The 21,369-nt window shown below is 35.9% G+C and overlaps 1 long non-coding RNA gene across 2 annotated transcripts in view; it reads left to right on the top strand.

The window, feature by feature from the left end:
• LOC103564112 (uncharacterized) overlaps positions 1-21,369 on the top strand; it is a 103,715-nt gene that overhangs the window by 63,296 nt on the left and 19,050 nt on the right. The window contains exon 8 of one of the 2 annotated variants that reach the window (XR_011539247.1): positions 1,932-2,225. This is a non-coding gene — a long non-coding RNA (uncharacterized lncRNA). Of the gene's footprint in view, positions 1-1,931; positions 5,119-21,369 lie in introns of those variants that run through there. The other variant, XR_011539248.1, reaches the window with a different exon arrangement.

The following is a 21,369-nucleotide window of genomic DNA, read 5'->3' as shown; positions in this document are numbered from 1 at the left end:
TGTGAAAAAATGCTCTTAAAAGGTACTTTTAATTCGGATAAATGTAGGCATTAAGCTTCATCACTATTTTCTGGGGGTATTATTTTTAAAATAGATTCACTTCTGCGTATTGCTTGAACTAGCAGTTTTACTTTATAAGCTCTGGATGTTATTTGAGTAATGTCCAGTATCTTAGAGATCTGAAATTAAGGTTTTAAATTAAGATTTCAATAGACAGTATTAACTAGGTATAATAGTCCAAAGCTAGCACAGAGGCCTGCACAATGTAGGTGCTCAAATACTATTCACTGGATTGATCACCCCTGACTTTATCCAGCATCGCTACATAAATGTTGCAGTGTTTTATTGATTTTGTCTGAGAGACAGAATAGAAACAGATGGGAGAAGTCAATATAGTTGACATTGAAGAAATAGTAAAAGAAAGAACTAGAAAGATAAAGTGGGGGAACAGAAGAGATAAGAAGATACAAGTGACCAAGAAGCAGATTCATATCAAGATTTACAACTCATTCAATAGGAATCATGCTGCTGTAAGTATAATCAAGACCACATGTTTAACTGTTAACCATTCATATTTAAGAAGTAATCACTGAATACCTAATATAAGCCAGGAATTTTTCTAAGTCTTAGGGATATGGGAGTAAAAAATACAGGTAAGAATTCCTGCCTGGGGCCGGCCCAATGGCATAGTGGTAAGTTCTCCCACTCTCCTTTGGCGGTTCCAGGGCTCCCCACTTCAGATCCTGGGTGCAGACCTAGCACCACTCATCAAACCACACTGGGGCGGCATCCCACATAAAATAGAGGAAGATTGGAAACAGATGTTAGTTCAAGGCCAATCTTCCACACGCACGTGCACACACACACACACAAATTCCTGCCCATGAACCCAAATACACACTGGCAGATGAATGGATAAGCAAAGTGTTGTATATACATACGATGGAATATCATTCAGCCTCATAAAGGAGGGAAATCCTGACACATGCTACAAAATGGATGAACCTTAAGAACATTATGCTATATGAAATAAACCAGCCACCAAAAGACAAACATTGTATGATTCCATTCATATGAGGCCCCTAGAGTAGTCAAATTCACAGAGGCAGAAAGTAGAATGATGATTGTCAGCAGCTGGGAGAAGGGGAGAATGGGGAATTATTGTTTAACGGGAACAGAGTTTCAGTTTCGCAAGATGAAAAGAGTTCTGGAGATGGATGGAGGTGACAGTCGCACAACAATGTGAATGTATGTAATACCATTGAACCGTACACTTCAAAATGGTGAAGACAGTAAAATTTATGTTGTGTGTATTTTACCACAGTAAAAAAGCACTGAAAAAATCTTCTGCTCCTGTGGAGTTTACTATTTGGTAAACTCGTTTTACATCTTCCTAAATCTGTAGGTCTCAAAAAAGATTTTGGTAATAATTTTCTTTTTTTCCCCTTTCTTCAGGAAGAACTACAGACCAAAAGAGTATTGATTCTTAAAAGATTCTAAAGAAATGTGGTACAGATTTTCGTATTAAGGAGTCAATGTAATACTTTGGTACTTATCGTTAATAAGATAGGTTCTGTTAGGTTTGTCCTGCTGAAAAGGGAGCAAAGCAAATAATAAGCAGCGGGCATGAGAATCCCAATAGAAAGGATTTGTGTGGGGCGGAATGTTAGGAAAACCAAAATGGAAGGGGATTCAAAGTGCCAAAGCTCACCACAGCCAAACGGGCACTGCATCCTTCCTCCTGCTGCTTAGTACCAAGGTCACTACAAGAACCAAGAATAGGCGAAGAGAGAACCCCCTGGCACTTGATTTGCTCATCTTGGAAACACTTCTGTATGGGCCTTTTAAATGCTTAAAGACATTCACCACATTGGTCCCAGCTGTCCCTCCTTCAAGCTGAGTTATTCCTTTCTTTTGACCTGTTCTCGTAGGCATTCCTCCTTGAAGATTGGTGGTGTTTCTGTGGACCACGCGCATCAGATTCATGTGGGCATTAAAAGTGGTGGTTCCTGGACCTGCCCAGGCAGAACCCTTAGGAAGCTGCACTTTTACCAAGCTCCTCAGACGACTGGAAACACGTGCATGGTTGAGAATCCCCACTGAGGGGGGGTGGTTTTGAGTGTATTTGGGGAAGAAAAGAAAAGCTTTTGTTCTGTCAAGTTAAGCCCAGCCTAGGGCTCATGGACCTAAATCCGACCTGAAGCGTGGAAATTACTCTTCACTAGGTAGGTGTACAAGGTTCAATTCAACCCCTGGGAATGATTGCAACAAGTCAAGAAGTTACCTGGCAAAGTATCAATGACAGCTCTCACCTTAAAAAGAGGCTGTGTGTTGTCCACAGCAAAGAATTTAGATTGTTTCAAACTCTCTCTGATATGTCTTCCCACATAAGCAGAGAAAAGGGTTGGTTATTGCATCTTTACACCTTTAGTATTTATTGCACATAAAATACAATGACTCCAATAATGTGGAACACTATGTTCCCAGGACACTTGGACACATTTTTTTTTTAATGACAAAATTAATTTACTTCAGGCTAAAATAGTCCTTCAACTTAATGGTTGAATGATTTCAAAAATTCTCCTGGTCTCCTAAATATTCAATCACCTGCTTTCTCTTTCTCCGAAATTCTTTTAGCTTTTAATAACCTTGAAACTATTTGGTAGTTAAACTGTTATGACCTTGCATTGTTAGATAACTTGCAATGCCTTACTACCCAGTCAAATTATAAATTTCTAGAGAGGAGATACAAGTATTACTTAGCTAGAATCATAGCCCTAATAAGGGCTAATAATAGCCTAATCATAGCTAATAAGGCTGTGAAACTCTTTGAGAGTTAGAATGTATGTGAATCTTATATCTGTATCCTTAGTATCTGGTACCATGCTTGGAATGTAAGTAGGTGTTCAGGAAATGTTTGTTGAATTAATATGAAATATGAACATTGAAGGCCAGCCTCGAGGGCATGGACTTAATGGTTACAGACGACATAGCATCAAGAGTCCTAAGGGACAGGGAGTTGCTCTCCAGCTGCCTAATAAGAATATATTAGAAGGCAATTAAGAAGTGAACCATCTCCTTAGGGATGAGAAACTTGACCTGATGGTTTAAAATCTCTTTCCAGAAAATTCTATTATTCAGACAGGCCCTTCATAACTAAGAGTTAATTGGCATCAAAGAAAGTTTGCCAAGAGAACAAACCCCAAAAGTTACAATATTAGGTTGAGGTGGAAGTAATTCTGAGTAACTGCAAATACAATGAGTTTTATGGTTTGATATTAGAGATTTCAATTTCTTTATAAAATAGCATTTGCATACAATGTCCATTTGAACTAATCTAAATTTATAGAATGTTTCCACTCATTCAGAATCAATTACTCAGTTTGCTAACAAGCTGAACAAAGGCCTGTCGAGAAGAATACAGGTGAAACATACTTGGAAGGCCACCTCCTGTTTTTCTCAGTGTAAATACCAACCACATTCCCTGTATCAGACAGAGCAAGAGATTTATTTTCTTTACATTTAAAAAGGGGTAATTTTGGAATTTTTGTTTGGAAACTAATTTTTAACATAATATCATTTTTTCCCTCCATGAAGAAGAGATTGCAGGCATTTCCCCTTCTATTTTCATTCCTAGTTTTCTATTAGCAACAGCTACTATTTGTGGAGCATTTACTTGGTGACAGGTACTGACTTAAGTGAATTGAAAGTATATCAAATTTAATACTGAGAACTACCTTATACACCTGGAGATACAGATATTAACACATGCACATAATAAAACTAAGAGAGATAACAAAGAGATAATGATTCACCTGAAATAAAAAGCCAGATCTTCCAAATCCAGTTTATCTGAACACTATGCAATACTGTCTAGGACTTATATAAAGAATGTAAGCAAAATATTGAGGGAGTGGAGAGTTTTCCAATACAACTTTAGCTTTGGTGCCATTTGGGGTTGGGGGCAAGTATGAGAAGATGGAATAGAAATGGATCTCTACTTGGATCATGTAGGGAGGGAGGGTTCTTTTTATAATTATCTCAATACTCTGCCTTCACAAATACTCAGTTATTACCTATTCAAAGTCACTATACAACCTAGATTGGAAACTTCCTGAAGGCAAGCTTATGTCTGGTATTTTTGGTTACTCCTTTAGCATCTAGCAGAGGAGGATGCAGGATTCCTATCATAGGGACTCTCCCTGTATTGATGAAGTGACAGGTCACAGGGAAAGGGTGCTAGTCCCGTTCTTATTGCTAGTAAAGTGTTTCCCGTGGCACCCTTCCAACATAGGACAGGGCTAAGAGACAGAATAACCTTCAATCTGAGGAAGGTCATCTTCCTAAAACCCTCATAGCTAAGATGTAAGAAAGAGGCAGAATGTTAGCAGCCTTGAACACTGGAAAGAGGAAAGGAACATGTCCTACATCTCAGAGACAGTTCCATCCTTTGGCCACAAGACCCAGAAGGTGAAAGAGACCCTGGTTAGGTTGAGTGCTTCCTCTGTGGTAGAGCTGAAACTGAATCAAGAGGAAGAAACAAGCCCAAATAGCTGAACTTCCATCTTCTGAGTGAGCTACAGAATTTGTTCAGAACAGGATTTGATCACAGCGCTGTTGGGTCTGCCCAAGGACCACATCCAAGTTCAAAACTCAGCAATTACGTATCTAAAAGGGGACATGAAATCAGCCTTTCCTCTAACCAGCTCTCCAACGATTAACCAATTGTGAAGAAATATGGTCCAAAAATGGAAAAAAATGTTAATAATGTTACCCAATGAGACAATACAAATAACACAGAGAAAAGGTTTAAACTCAAATGCCAAGAGAATCCACACATATTATGTGCATTTTATCACAATAAAATATTTATCATAAATGAGTAAAATAAATAAATGAATTCATTCATTTGTATCACAAAGAGACATTATTCCCATGGAGAATAGAGCCCAAACATTGAGAGCTTTTCTGAGATTTAAAAGGGAGACAGAAATCCAGATGTTTCAGTTAATACTTGGCAACTAATTTAATTTTCTTAAAGCACTGTGTAGGCCAAACAAATAAGGGACTGGTGTGCCTGGTGATTCACCACTTTGTGATCTCCACAAAAAAATAAAATATATACTTTAAAAATTGTGAAAAAAATTCAGAGAGGACGAGTGTATTAGTTTACTAGGGTTATCATAATGAAATACCACAGACTACATGGCTTAAAGAACAGAAATTTATTTCCTCACAGTTCTGGAAGATAGAGGTCCAATTTGTACGGATGACAAATTTATGGTCACTTTATTTGCAAGAAACCCATGAATATTTTATAAAAGACTTATTAACCATTCTTCAGCATATATGAATAGATTATATTCTACTATTAAAGAATTTTTTATTCTACTATTGTTAGTAAATAATTGTATATATATATAAAATTTATATATATTTTATACATTTAGTAAGAATTAAATTATTAATTTAATTCCACTAATTATATTCTACTATTAAAGAATTTTTGTTAAAGAAGATGACATACAAGAAGACAGATTAATAGATATAATAGAAGCTCCTGGAAACAGTAAATAAAAGAATCAAGCATGGAGGGTGTGATTGGGGGAAAATGCAACTTAAAAACAAAATGAGACCAGAAATTGAAGGTGCTCATTGTGATATGAAAAAAGTAAAAAATGGAAACAAATTACCATGTAAAATTGTTAAATGTTAAGGAGAAGGAAATAATGGTCTAAGTTTCTTGGTTTTTTAACAAGGGTTAAATTTTAGACAAAATTTTGTGTGTATGAGTGTAGGTGCCTTTTTCTGGTGAAAGGATCCAATGTTTTATCATTTTTCTCAAAGAGATCTCTGACTCCAAAATGTTAAAAACCATTATTGTAGTAAGAGGGTGTTTTCCACAATTTTTAGAGTTGCTTTTTAAAGAAAACTCTCAAATTGGAGCCCTGTTAAGGACTTCAGTATGACCTAGGAAAAAATTATCATCTTAAATGTAACCACAGTTTTTCAATTTTTTTCTGTTCTCCATGGTCACAATTTCTTATGACATTCAGCTTCCATTATGGCAGACTGTAAGAAATCCAGTCCCATTTTCCACGGCATTTGTAAGGCCTGGGGGTACACGTGCAGAGTACACTACGTCTTCCCTCTTGCTCCAGACTCTGCTTGGGTCTTCTCTGATATATCTGCCCATCTCTATATTACTTTGTGCAGCTGTGGGTCAGCCTCACATCAAGATAGCTCCTGCCTTCCCCCAGGTCTCAGCGAACACCAGACCATAGTAGGTAAGGGCCGTGACTGAATCTTCTAAGGGACTTCAACAAAGACAAGGCAACTTTAAATTGAACATCAGAAATCACTGCTCCTAAGGGCTGTCATCATGCCCTTTCACAAAGGTTTCTCAACCTTGTCCCCAAGCTTTTCAGGTTCATGCGCCCATAAGCATTTTCTTTTCTTTCATGTTACCTATCTCCATGTCCCTCCCACGTCCCCCAATCCCAGAGCCATCAATCCTTCTACCTCCTCCAGCTCAAAGTCATAATGTCTTTGTGAAGATACCACCCAGCCCACAAATAAGATCGTTTTCCTATTAATTAGTAGAGCAATTCAGTTAGTCTAAATTCCCACTTTCCTTCCAGAAGAGGCCTTGCTTTGGCATAAGTGTTTTCGTAAACAAAACAGCAGCTTCCATCTTGCCCTATAATGCAAAAACAGCTGCTGGGTTTTTTTTTTTTTAAGTACTATTTTTTTCTTTCTGCAGAAATTTAAGTAAACAGAAAGAAAAATATGGAGCTGAGAAAGTAGATAATAATGGAACAAGGAGAAATTATAAGACTAAGAAAAGAGAGGAATTTTAGTTACTTGTTAGAACAAAAGCTGGGCTCAGTTCCTCTCCCTCTTCCACCCCAACTAAAATGGGTCCTTGGATTAGACTTAGCAAGCCGGGGTCAGAGGGAGCAAGCAGGGAAAGCGAAAAATTGTGAAATACCTCCTCCATCACAAAAGGGATCAAAGTTACTGAGTTTGTGAGACAAAATCAATGATGAACTTGGACATAGTTTTCTTGGATGATTTCATTCGATCTTTTAAACATGTCTTCAAAAATAGCATGATACAAATTCCAATGTTACAAAACTTTTTAAAAAGTCTCTACAACAAATGCAATGGTAGATAACGGACCTCCCCCAAAAGCGTAAATTTAAAATAAAGCAAATACAGAATGACAGATGATAGGACTAGCACAGCAATTATTCCTATGAATGATGATGTATAAATCATGCACACAAAACAGTATATTGTATGTACACAAATGAAGAATAAGATACAGTAATTTGTATTACTATGACGTAACACTGAAGCAGAAAAATTAAAAATAAAAGATGGAATAGGGAAAACCAGAAAAAAATGAATGTAAGTTTCAAGTGGAATCTAAAGCAAATATAGTAGCAATAGCTAACGTTTGTATAGTTCTGATTTGATGCGCATATTTTAAGCGCATCTCTTAAATATTTAATCCTCACGTAAACCCTATATGGCAAATACTGTTATTATCCCCATTTTTCAGATAATGAGACTGAGGCACAGAAAGGCTAGGTAATCTGACCAAGGTCCCTCATAAACCGCGGACCTATAATTTGAACCATAATAGTTCTCCTTCACAGACTGTGTGGATTTTAGCTCATTACTATTTGCGTCAAATTCAAAATAAAGCAAGAACAAAGAGAAAATGAATAATCAATAATTGGAAATATTTACTATTTACCAAAAATTATAGACCATAAACAAGGAGTATGCATTTTTAAGAGCACACTGTTTACAAATCAAAATTGCCTGCCTAACAGAAAACAAAGAAAACTCACGTAAATTCAAAATGCAGAAAATTTGAAGAATATATTTTCAGACTGCTGTTCAAGAAAACTAGAAAAAAGTAAATTGAAGTAAAGAAAGCTGATGTGTTTGTAATAAAAAAAATATTCTCTAAAGTAACAGCTGGGCCAAGAAATCAAGAAAGATTAAGCAAGACTAAATCAAGAAAACAGTAATAGAATGTTTCCTAAATGATACGGATTTAACCTATGTATAAATTGAAATTCTACGGAATGAGGCCAGAGCAGTAATCAAACCCAATTTAACAGTTTAAAAAATATTTTTGCTGTGATTAGAAATGTTGAAAATAAATTAAGCAAGTATTCAACTTATTATCTTAGGAAAATGATTTTAATTACCTGAAAGGAAAATTTAGGGCAAAAATTATGATAATAAAAACAAAATAAAATTGCTTATCAAATGAAATTTTCTAGGGAAGATATATGCCTCTAGCTATGTTCCTAATTTTATAAGATTCTGCACAGTTTTTATATAGGTTGAGATAATTGCTGAGTATTTTGTCTTCTGAAAGCACCTATATGAATAGTCTCCCATTCTTTCAAAATTCCTTACTAAAATCTTATTAATAATTTAGATATTTTAAGGAAACTATATTGGAATTCCCCAAATTTCTATTCCAATTCTTAAATGTATTTCTTCTTTCACTCTATAATTATTTTCCAATTATGTCAAGCTTACATTTTGCCATTTGAGAAAAACAAACAATAAAAACCTGACAAGTTCCTTTTGAAATGCTAAGAAATAAAAATAGTTTACTTATCCATAAAAGGTAAGCATTTACTGACAAGCAAGTACTTACTTGCTAGGGGGAAATTATAAATTTACTGTGGAGAAACATGGCCAACACCATCTTCAGTTATCACGCCTCAAGTAATCAGTGTTAACATAACCTGTAATGGGACAGAGCAAAACTATGACCTGAATATAACTATGAGAAACCATCAGACAAACCCCAACTGAGGGACATTTTATAGGATAACTGGACTATCCTGTTCAAAAATGTCAAGCCCATGAAAAACAATAAAACATGCAGGAATGGTTCCAGTTTAAAGGAGACCAAGGACATTATTGGGATAAATGGCAAAGTCTGAGTAAGATATACGATTAAATAGCATTCTTATATTCATGTTGATTGTCTGATTTTGATGATTGCACAGGAAAAAATTGTGTAGGAAAATTATAATTGTGTAAAGGATGTCCTCAAACAATCCTTACTAAAGGAATTTTAAAAGGTATACTTCAAATAGAAGCAGAGTGATCGCAGAAGAATGATCTGACATGAATGAAGAAATAAGGAACAAAGAATTTCTTAATAGACATTAACTAGAAAACAACAATACTATATTGTATGATAAAAGGAAAACCACAGAGAACTAAACTACTCAACAACAATATCAAATAGCTCAGATGTGTTTGTAGTTCTAAGATCTTTACACTCTTTGGGAAGATGATAAGGGTATTTATTGATTTCAGACTTTAAGAAGCTAAATGCTCATGATAAGAAGTTTAAGGTAACTACTGAAAAAATAAGAATGTGGTATATAATTCTCCAAATGCATAGTGAAAAGAGATGGAATTAAAAAACATAAACAATAAAAAAAGCAAGAAAGGAGAAAAAAATCATTAATTCTCCAAACGCATAGTGAAAAGAGATGGAATTAAAAAAACATAAAAAATAAAAAAAAGCAAGAAAGGAGGAAAAAATCAATGTCAAAAGCAAAACTGCAGAAAAAGAATCAGATATATCAATAATTATTATGGGTATAAATGGAGTTGAATCCAGTTGAAAAATTAGTAGATTGGGCCAGTTGATTTTTTTTCTCAGACTGAATTAAAAAACACACATACGACTCAGCTATATCTTATTGAGAAGTGGCACATCTAAGACATAATGATCCAGCAATTCTGCAAATCGAAGAGTAGAAAAAAGATATTTCTAACCAAACAAAAGCTAGTGTACTTATATTGGTATCATAGAAAGAAAATTTAAAAGTCAAAGGATGGAAAAAGATATTTCTAACCAAATGAAAATATTAATGTACTTACATTACATCATACAGAGAAAGCATTAAGGCAAAAAAGCATTGTTAAATATAAATAAGACCACAGTATAATTTTTAAAATAATTAATTTGTCTTATTTTAAACTTCAGATGTCTCGAATAACAAAACTTCAAAATATATTAAGCCAGAATTGATAGATCTGCAAAAGAAATTACAAATCCAAGACATAATGGGATATTTAATCATATTTCTCAGTAATTGATGAGTCAAGCATAAAAAAATTCATACATTTATTAAAAATGTAGACTAATGGTACTATGCCTAAATGCCATGTGGTTGTGTGCTTTCATAAAACATAACTAATTATAAGAGACTCTTCACAAACACACTCTGAACAGAGGTAAAAAAGTAAACAGAAATGACTTACCAGACAGTGTCATTTCAGACATAATTCTGTTCTAGTTATTAATTGTTGGAAAATGGAGCTTGCCATGATTTACAATTATATCAACATTCACGGAGGCTGAATATCATAGACATAAGGTGCACTATGACCACAAGAAGTTTTTTCATTTTGCAAATAGTTTCATATTTTAGCTATGAAGATTAGTTACCAGAGCCAAACTTGGTCTTAGCAAGTAGAATTTTTATGTACATTCAATCAAAGAGTATCTAACATCTCTCTGGGCTGATTCATTTGTACATACGAGTAGACACTGTAACCAGATTCTTCATATCACGTATTCTTGTGATGCCCAATCTTTATGTGCTGTCCAGTCTCTTCAAAGAGTGACTTGCAGCAGGGCCATGTAGATGAGGAAGTTCCAAATGGAGGAGATCGCATCCTTGAGCATCTTCCCTTTCATTTCCTTCTCCAGTTTTGATGCGAGGCCCTCAATATGGAAGGTCGTGGCTCCACCTCATTGGGCTTCTAAATGATGCTCTGCTCTCCTCACTACCAGGCAATTGGACAATTTTAACTTTTCCAAACCTCAATTGCTTCTCATGTAGAATGGAAATCATAGTATCTAACTGATTGCATTGTTGTGAATCTTAAATGAGATATGTTCAGAAAGCTTTACCCAGAGATATTAATATTCTCCCCCGAACACCTTTCCACTTCCACTCTTAATATCCAGGGAGTAATCTTTCACTCATTACCCTTCTAAGCAAGAGATTAGATAAAAATGCTAGGACTGATGGTCTCCATCTATGTCATGTTATGTGCAGATGCGCACTCTAACTCAAGCATCTACTCTGCATTCCCTCAGTGTGCCTGCTCTGGGTCATAGTCTGGGTAACTTACATGCCAAGCTTACCAGCTCGAAAGCTGTATTAAGCTTTTCTTTCTATAGCCAATGCTGTCGCTATTGCATTGTTTTGTGTTCACTGAACACCAGATCACTATTATTATCATCATCATTGCAACTGATGACAATAATAAAACAATCTCTCAGGCTTTTGCGGATGATGTCAACTCTCCTCAGGCTGTTTGGCTGTTTCTGTCCTATTTTCTCAGCCTGATTGAAAACAGATTCTGAGCTGTCTCTTAGTTGATAATATCTTTCCTAACTCATTTGATTTCACTCATTTTTCCCCCCCAGATTTTAAATAATGAGCAAGTTCTGTACAGACTTGTCTCAGAACTGATTTAGTTTAGATTCAGTAGCCGTCTTGCAGGATCATGGAGAGACTGCTAAGTTTAATGCCACAATCATCTCAGCTCCTACAGAGCATTCATTTCATTGTCAGCTGGTGGGAACAGGCAATTGCTGTGGTATAAGGCTGATTCCCTTCAGTAATGAAGCAAGGCACTGGGACATTTTCATTTCTGAATTCCAAGTGAGTACATATTGTCATTTCAGATGCTATTCCAAGAGCTATCATTTGCTGGAGTGCATCTGGTACCACATTTATTTACAGCATTCTAATTTTTCTTTAAAACTTAGGGAATGTGGGAAGAAACTGAGTTATTGATTTTGGACATGTAGCTCTCAGCTAGTAAGATAGGGCTAAGTCATATTCTCTAAGGGAAAAATGCTCAGTTTCTCATCATTTCTGATACTGAAGACAGGTTAGAAAGAATAATTGAAAATAGGTAATGGGCAATCAGCCAGAGGGTTTATTTGGTAGCAAAGAGACATCTCAGTCCCAGGGAGAAAAAATCAAGCTGTAGGAGAGGCAAAGTGCCTCCATGCAGTAATAATGGGAAATTGTGCAAGTTTTTACTTTGTTACTGAAATATTTCTTATCCTGATCTAAATTAGGTGGTGAGGACTACTCCTGTGTTTAAAAAAAATAAAGGAAAAGAAAACGGAAGAGTTGTGTAAGATAATGATAATTGCTTGCCCTGAGAAAAAGCCATAAAGCAAAGGAAAATTGTAACACAGTACTGAAAAGTGAATTGAATATAATTAAACAAGTAATTGAAGATGTAAAAGACAACCACAAATCAGAAATTCAAAAACTCAGACTAGAAATTGTCAACAAGAGCATACAATGTTAGGTAAAAGTAGAGTAACATTTTCAAGGAGCACAAGGAAGAACATGTGAGCCAAAGGTTTTATATGCTGTCCTTCAATTTTCACAGCTATAGAAAACCCATTTTAACCACATAAGAACTCAGGGAATATTGCACTCACAAGTTCTTCCTGAGGAATCTGCTAGAGAATAGTCTTTATCTAATCAAGAGATAATTTTAGTAAAAGCACTACTTCTAGTGAGTATTGTTGCATATATTTAATTGTGCATCTACGAGTAAGATAAAGATGAGAATGAAGGTGGAAGATTAGAATGTAAATGTTAAATGCTCTGAATAAATACAAATGTTACAACTGAAAAAGGGGAGAGGAAAGTACTTAGTTAACAAATGTGTAAAAGTTATAAGGAAAACCTTAAAACACTTATGAAATATACATCATATTTGAACAAAGGGAAAGGTATTCCATATTCTTAGAAAGGAAGAATAAACATCATAAAGATGTTAATTCTATCCAAGATAAGACCCCAATAAAAATACCAATTTTTTAAAAAACAGAGTTAGTAAATTGAATCTGAAGTTTATATGAAAAAACTACTGCAGGTTGAATAGCTACATAGGGGAAAAAATAATGGGAAAAAAAGAGCAATGGGAAGTGAGGAGGCTAGTATTAAGAGATGCTAAAACATACTGTTCAGCCTCTACATTAAACAGCATGAACTGTTACATGAATGGATTGACTGACAGTCCAAGAGAACACAATAGAAAACCCAAAAATAGACTCAGATATATATAAAAATTTATGCATCTTAAATCACTGAGGAAAAGATACATTTTTCAATAAATTATGTTGGGTTCACTGAAAAAAATTTGAAAGAAGATAAAATTGGATTCTTACTTCAAACTATACACAAGAATAAACTCCTCTGATTGATCAGAGATCTGAATATTTAAAAAATGAAAATGAAAAAGAAAGTACACATGTACTAGAAAAAAACAAATTCCTGTATAAACTGAAAGTGGAAAAAGCTTTCCTAATTATTACTAAAACTCTTGAAGACATTAAGGAAAGCACTGATAAATTTGACCTCAAAAAATTTGTAAGGCAAAGAAAAAAGAGAAGTAAATTTAGAAGAATAATAAGAGATTTAGACAGCAAAGGAAAAGATTTGCTTTGCCACCATAGTCTGTCTTTCCTCTTCCCAATTTAATTGTAATGGTTTTGAACAGAGATCAGATCAAATGGTTTCTGAAGTCCCTTTAATCTGAGTATTTTAGAATTCTAGTCTGCTTGGACAAGCTAAACAAAAGAGAAAGAAAGTTACATCCTTTTGGAATGAATCTTGCTCTCTTTTTTTTCTTCCCAATAATCTGACCATTTCCGTTTAATCTCTTTACCTAATCAAAAAATACAGGACCTATTTCGGCTATTTCTTTTCCTTGTGGGACATTGATAGCCTTCACTCCTCATTCCTCCTTTCAATGTGATGATCATGCCAACAGCCCATGTGCAGTGATCCAAACTTCATGGATTAGGGTTTCTGTTTCCTCAAGACGCCAGCATCCGGGAACTTTGGGACTTCAGCGTGAACAGGCAACAGATGCTTAAGGTCTGCGGATTTGTGGGGTGGTGAGCAATGCAGTTAATTCAGGGAGCTTTAGCCTTGGGAAAGGTGGTAAGGAATGAGAATTTCCAGTAATAGGAAGTAAGTTCCATGACCTTTGACTATGATGTTCATAAATGATAGTTGGTGATTCAGGGGTGTAAGACGGTGAAGGGGCAGAGATGGAAGAGAAGCAATACTGCTATCAGAAGTTATTTTTGTCAATGATGATGACAAAAAATTATTTTTGTCAATGATAACTATAGATACAACAGTTTTCGAGAAGGGTAAAGGAAACTAATTATGATGTTTTCCTGGATAAATATACAACTTTTTGCTATTTGTAATATATTCCAAAAGTGGTTTAAGCTTGCTTAAAATAAAAGAGGTATTTCCAAAGGGAAACAAAATAATTACACATAAAACCTTGGATATAAATAGTTTAAAGATTATATACTCATTTTAGGCATGATATTATAGAAGCTAAAGTCAAAATAAAAGAAATATATTGAGTCGTGTAATTCTCATTGCCAATAAAAATAAGCACAACATCTTTTTAAGAGAGAGAGACTTTCTTCTGTTGCTATATTCTTTGAGTAGTTTGTCTATCCGAAGGATGATTATGTGGGAACAGGAAAGGAAATATTTAACAGTGGATCTGCAATTAGTTTCCTCTCTCCTCAGGGATACCTGAGGGAAGATTAACCTGATCTCTTGCAAACATTGACTTATGGAATGAAGTCTAAAAAATAAATGAAGGCCTAATAGGAATGCTTTTAGAAGGGTAGACCTGGTTTATTTAGTTTGATTCTCATAAGTTATTCTGAAAAATATGGAATTATGTGCTGCAACTGTGTTGAAGAATACGATTTAATTATGTAGCCCAAACACACCTATATGTTTAATGAGGCTTCTAAGTTTAAGAGACCCCAAACTCAGTGGTTTCCCTGTGCTGGACTGGCACTTGATTAGATGGCATACCTCTGAAACTAAATGAACCCAGGTGCAGAAAAGGGTATTCTAAGACTGCATCTGATGTTTGGGGCCTCATAGGTATTAATGCTGCTTGCATTGTTGTTTTGAATTCTTTGCTAGTCATTAATGAACTTGAGGCTGAGGGAAATTCTTATTTCATTGATTGATGTTTCAGGCCTTTGTGGTTGTGCAGGGATAATGAACAGTATAAGCAATAGCATCTCCTGCTTTCTTTTAGAAGGGATGCTGACACACTCTTCGCGTAGCTATTCCACATAGACAACCTTCATAGCAGCTGAGAGCCCAACCCAGTGAAAGCAAACTGTTTCCATAGGGACTCAAAGTTCCTTTGGACAAATGTGTGGCTTCTTGGAGGTTGGGCTCAGTTCAAGACTAGAATTTCAAAAACCTACAGAAATGAATCACTAGCATGTTCTATAGACTTCCTTTCAAATACTAATGGTCTCAACAGGGCTTATATCAAGAGCTCTGCAGAGATCCATTTGTGATAGAGCTTTCTAGAGAATGCCTGAAGTGTATTTGTTGATTGAAAAACAAGATTTGCAGTGTTAAACTTGACGTTGTTATAAATTTTGAGATTCTTCTTTTTTTTCCTTTGATCTGGATGCAAGACAATTATCTATGTGATCTATTCACCATTTATACTTGATCAATGAACAGCAAATACCAATTCTGGAGTCATTCAGATAAAAGTCAGAATCATTCTTTTATGAGTATTACTTTCTCAGAAGAGTACCTTCAATATATGCTTTGTATTTATAAGTTGTTAGGTACATAGTACTTGTTTGTTCTCCACTTTTTTAAAACTTAAAAACCTTTTCCCAAGTAAATTTTCCTGCTGGGTAGAGAAGGTGGGATCCAGTGCAAGAAAAAAGAAAATTTTGCTCCTGGAATAGTTCTCATTGTAAATTTGGTTGAGTGGCCTGAATCAGTCCCCTAGAGCTTATCACACTAAATTTATATTTTTTACCTGTAAATATGGATATCAGACCCTGGTCTTATGGGGAGCCGACCAAGGTGGAGATACCCTGGGAGGCCCTACTTGTAATTGTGAAGCCTTCCATGTCTCTGAGGTACACCTAACAGGAAAATGCCTCTTAGTTAGGAAATCAAAGGGGGAGCGGGACAAAATAAAATAACTTCGAAAGTGGGGCTTGAAAAGAGGAGACTATGAAATCTCTTGCATCACGGCTCTCTAAATCCCTGGATTATACTGGTGTAGTGAATTCGCTTTTACATTCCGAAAGTATTGATATTTTATTGGGCAGTATTGTCCACATCACACCCAAGGTGGTACATTTAATCAAATCCATTCAATTGGCAGGTATCTTTGAGTGCCTGTTTTTGCTTAGCACTGGGCTTTGTGCGAGGGATACAAGTAATTAACAAGATAGTTAGGGCTCCTTCCCTAGGGGAGAACTTTATCTCGATGGAGAAACAGACACATAATTAAGCACTCAATTTGATTATTTAATTATAATTGTGACAAATACCTCAAAGGACAGGAGCTGTGTGCAATGGAAGGCTCTGAACAGATGATCTGACATAAAGTGAAGTTCAGAGAGCTTCCTTTAATTGCCCAAGATCATACAGTTTAGAAGTAGCAGAGCAGAAATTTGAATCCAGGTATAATCTTACCACACTAAATGCACTACATTTACTGCCTCCAACTACACAGCTGTAATAGTGGCACAAAATACCATAGGAGGAAAGAGAATGGTGTATTAGTTTGCCCTGTCTGCTGGAACAATCACCATGCATTGAGTAGCTTAAAACAACACAACATACTACTTACAGGTCTCTAAGTTAGAAGTGCAACACAGGTCTCATGGGCTAAAATCAAGGTGTTGGCAGGTTTATGTTCCTTTCTGGAAGATCTGGGGAAAATCTGTTTCCTTGCTGAAGTTTCCATCTTCAAAAGGCTGCCCACATTCTTTGGCTTGTGGTCACCTTTCTCCATCTTCAAAACCAGCAATGATGAGTCAGGTCTTTCTCACATCACATTACTCTGACCCTCTCTTCTGCTTCCCTCTTCTACTTTGAAGGACTGCTGTGATTACACTGAGCCCATGTGGATAATCTAGGATCATCTATTTTAAAGTTAGCTAAATAGCAAACTTAATTCCATCTGAACCTTAATTTCCCTTTGCCACGTAAGGCAACATAGTCACTGGTTCCGGGGATTAAGATGTGGATGTCTTTAGGGGGCCATTATTCTACCTAACTTAGAGGGTGATATTAATTGTGACTTAAGAGTGGAGGAATCAGAGATCGCATTTGGTGGAAAGGAGTTTGATTAAATAGGAAAGCACAGCAGTGTGAGCAAGACATGGAATGAGGAGTTCAAGTATGATCAGAGAAGAGTGAATTTGGTTGTTTTTCTTCTAGACTATAGACACTCTAGTGGGGAGGCTGGGAAACACATATAGTGGATACTAGTTAGGATAGCTAGGGTAGGCCAGGTTATAGTGGCCTTGACTAGCAAGTTACAGAGGTGGGGTTTATCCCATGAGCAGTGGCAAGGCATTGAAGAAGCCCAGCAAGCCAGTAGCATGGTCAGGCTGTTTTAGCTTCATGCCTTATCAGACATAGATGGAAAAATGTTCTTCTCTCTGACCAACTAGAACTGTATGCAGCCATGAGCCTGGCTGTATACCAAGCAGGAGGGTGCTGAGAAACACCCTGTTTCCAATATGCCAGGAGACATTAGGAAGCAGGAAGGGGCCCCATGGAATGAGCACTGGCCACTCAGAGTCTTCCTTGCTTTGGCCATGGCCTCTCTTCATTTTTTATCTTCAAGATACACAAATACAGATTAAAAAAATTCATACTTCCTGGCGTGGGTAGATCAGTAGTTTCCTGCCTTTTCTACATTTAAGCCCTCAGAAGTATGCCTTCAGTTTTATTACAGGCTCAGCCCCTGAGGATTAACCAATCCTTTAATAGGGAAAAGCTCTACCTGTAACACCTGGCCCATCTCTATATTTTCTCTTTGATAATCTTTTATCAATTTGAAGCACATTTACTTAGGAGGGCTAAGGTATGCAAAGTACAAAGTGACAACTTCATATAGTATGTTGGCTTTTTTAAAAAGTCCCAATTTTTTACAATACCGGTCTTCACCAGCATAAAATCCTGTAAAATATGGGTTTTTTCATTGAGGTGCAATTGACATATAATGTTATATTAGTTTCAGGTGTACAACATAATGGCTTGATATCGAAAATATTGCAAAATGATCACCACAGTAAGTCTGGTTAACATCCGTCACCATACATAGTCACACATTTTTTTTTCATATCATGAGAACTTTTAAGATTTACTTTTTTAGCAACTTTCAAATATACAATTCAGTATAAAATATCCTTTAATTCTTAAAAAACAGACAACAAGAGACTCAACTTGTCATAATTAAGATAAACTGGCAAATAAAGGAAGAAATAAGTTTTCATCCTGTCTTTTTTGTCAGATTTGTACCACTTGTTAGCCAAGTATTGATAGAGGAGATATGTCTGTTTATAAAGGAATTCCAGCTAGAAAGTGAAGGAGAAATAGTAGAAGTAAAGAATCGCCACGGTGCAACTTCTAACAGATTACTGGAGTTAGTAACGATTATCAGTGACTGTAACACCACAAAAATGGACAATATTTGACATTTTGTGCCCCGATGGAAGAATATTACCACATCTATGAAGTATTTTAGGAAAAAATTTGACCTTGATTCTGCTCAAGCTTTTGGATCCAGCTACCAATTTTAGAACTCTGGAGTTCAGAGAAACGTGTTAAATAGCACCAGTGGATACAATGACAACGTCCAGACAATAGGACAAATGCCGTGGCTTCTTCAATTGAGTTGAAAGGGGCAAAAAGAAAGATGGAGGAGGAAACTGACAAGTTAACAGAGACAAGAGATAAAGCAATCAACTGCAGGGTGGTCTTATCGGATTCTAATTCAAAGAAACAATGGTAAACATATTTTTAAAATATAAGCAATTGGAAATGTGAAACATCTAAGATATTCGATTATATGGAGAGATTGTTATCTCGTTTTTTAGATGTTATAATGGTAGTATGGTTATGTATATAAAACAGTCCTTACTTTTTAGGCATACATATGAAATGTCAGTCGATGAAATAATATGACATCTGGGGTTTGCTTCCAGTACAGGAGAAAGAGAGGAAACAGGCTTGGCCATGAGTTGATGATTTTTCAAGCACAGTGCATAGCTCAATCCCCATAGAGCACATGGGGATTCATCATGCTCTTCGGTTTGAAATTTGTCACAATAAAAAGTTAAAGTTAAAAATGAAGATATGTCTTTTCCAAAGCTGAATATTATTCCACATTTATACACCAAATTTTCTTTATCCATTTTTCTGTTGATGGACAGTTTGGTTGTTTCCATGTCATGGCTGTTATGAATACTGCTGTCATAAACACAGGAATGCAAATGTCTCAAATCTTGGGGATGTTATGCTAAGTTAAATAAACTGGTCACAGAAGGACAAACGCTGCATGGTTCCACTTGTGTGAAGTATCTAAAGTAGTCAAACTCATAGAAGCAGAAAGCAGAATTGTGGTCTCCAGGGCTGGGAGAGGGGGATATGTGGAGTTGCTGTTCAATAGATGAAGATTCAGCTATGCAAGATGAAAAATTTCTAGGCATCTGCTGTACAACATTGTGCTTATAGTTAACAATACAGAATTGTACACTTAAAAACTTAAGAGGATAGATCTTATATTAAGTGCTTTTTAATTAAAAAAACAAAGATATGTCACCATTTTGCATATTTTGATGACGAATAATTTAAGCAATGATTATCACATATTGCATTCCTTTGTTTTCATTATAATCTTTTCAAATATCTTATTTAATCTGGCCAGCTGTGTATTTTCCAAACAATTCTAATTAAAACATTTACACTTTTACTTTGTAGGTAATGACCTTATTCCAGGAAGACACTGCATAAATTGGATTCATCAGCACACCAGTCAATTATATGTCGTTAAATCTGGTAGAATTATGCTACAGTTGACGTGTCAAAGGGAAGATATATGATCTTTGATGTTAGAACCTGTAAAAAAAGTGACTAGATAAAACTTAGCACTATGGTCTGTAAATCATTACACCTGAATTGTAGCCTTGGCTCTGCCTAGCAAACTACATTCTTTTATGGCCATTCAGATGACTTATTTTTGGAACAGGGCTAACAATAGTCACTTAAAGGAGAATTATGGAGATTAGTGTATTTAAAACTGTTTTATCCCTTGACATGAAATTTTGACTGATGATATCATAGTATAATTAATTAGTGAGAATAATTTGAGCCCTAGACATATTTGGTAAAACATTCGTGATATCTGTTATTGACATGCTTCACAGTTAAAATTCTGACTTTGGGAGTTTTGCTGTGTTGTAGGCAATGAGAAAACTTTAATAAGTGCTTCTACATAGACAATATTAATTCTATGATATGGATCCTTGGAAAAGTTTCCATAAATTAGTGTTTCCCATATTTTCTCTTGTAACAAGTCATGAAAATAAGTGAGAACAGCAAAATCTGACATAGATAACAAATAGGAATGAGCATAAAGATATTAAATTGAGTGACTGCCACTGCAGGTACTTAGAGAAGATCGTATTTTCTTTTCCGACTTTTCAAAGTTTACATACCACCTTAATACTCCAGGACTTCCAAGCTAGGATAGACATCAAAGCATTAAGTTCACAAGTCATTTTGCCCCTTTGATATCAGATGATATAGGTTGCTGGGCATCCTGAGCTTCCCCAGGGCTCTGAGCAGGGAGGTGTAGACGGTTCACTTAAAGTCATACTTAGAACGATTTGTCTATACTCTAGTCCCACCTCAGAAACCCTAGTGTTCATATGTAAAGCCGTTATCAGAGGAGTATTTGTATGGCCTGTCATCACAGGAGCAAACTTGAAGGTACTTCGGAAGTGGTCCTCGTAGATTGTGCTGCTTGGGTCACATGCTTCCCCCCAAACTGTTCCGTGAACTTTGGGTTTCCAGAAAGCCTGGCTGCCCAGACTGGCACAGTCTGGCTGCAAAACAGTTGCTCCTTGTGTAAAACTATCTGGTAAAAGGAATGTTCTTTGGACTATGACCTCATTACTTGGTACTCTAATCAAACAAGCAACTTTTTAAATACAACCGTCATACTCAGTTGTCTAACAGAGTGAACCCTGAGGCACTGAGGGCCAAGAAACTGTTTGAACTGAGACATTGGCCGTGGCTGATGAACTATTTTAATTCTTTTTAATACTAAAATTCTTTCCTTTTAGTTCATCTCTTGTGGTCTTAGAATATAAGGCTGCTTTTCTGACCTATGATCAAGAGCAATCTTTACTGATAGTCTCCCTCATGATGGCTGGTT

The sequence above is a fragment of the Equus przewalskii genome, chromosome 4 (genome assembly GCF_037783145.1).
Source record: "Equus przewalskii isolate Varuska chromosome 4, EquPr2, whole genome shotgun sequence".
Lineage (NCBI taxonomy): Eukaryota > Metazoa > Chordata > Mammalia > Perissodactyla > Equidae > Equus > Equus przewalskii.
Note: the sequence above shows the minus strand (reverse complement) of the source record. Positions and strands in the feature narration are given on the sequence as shown.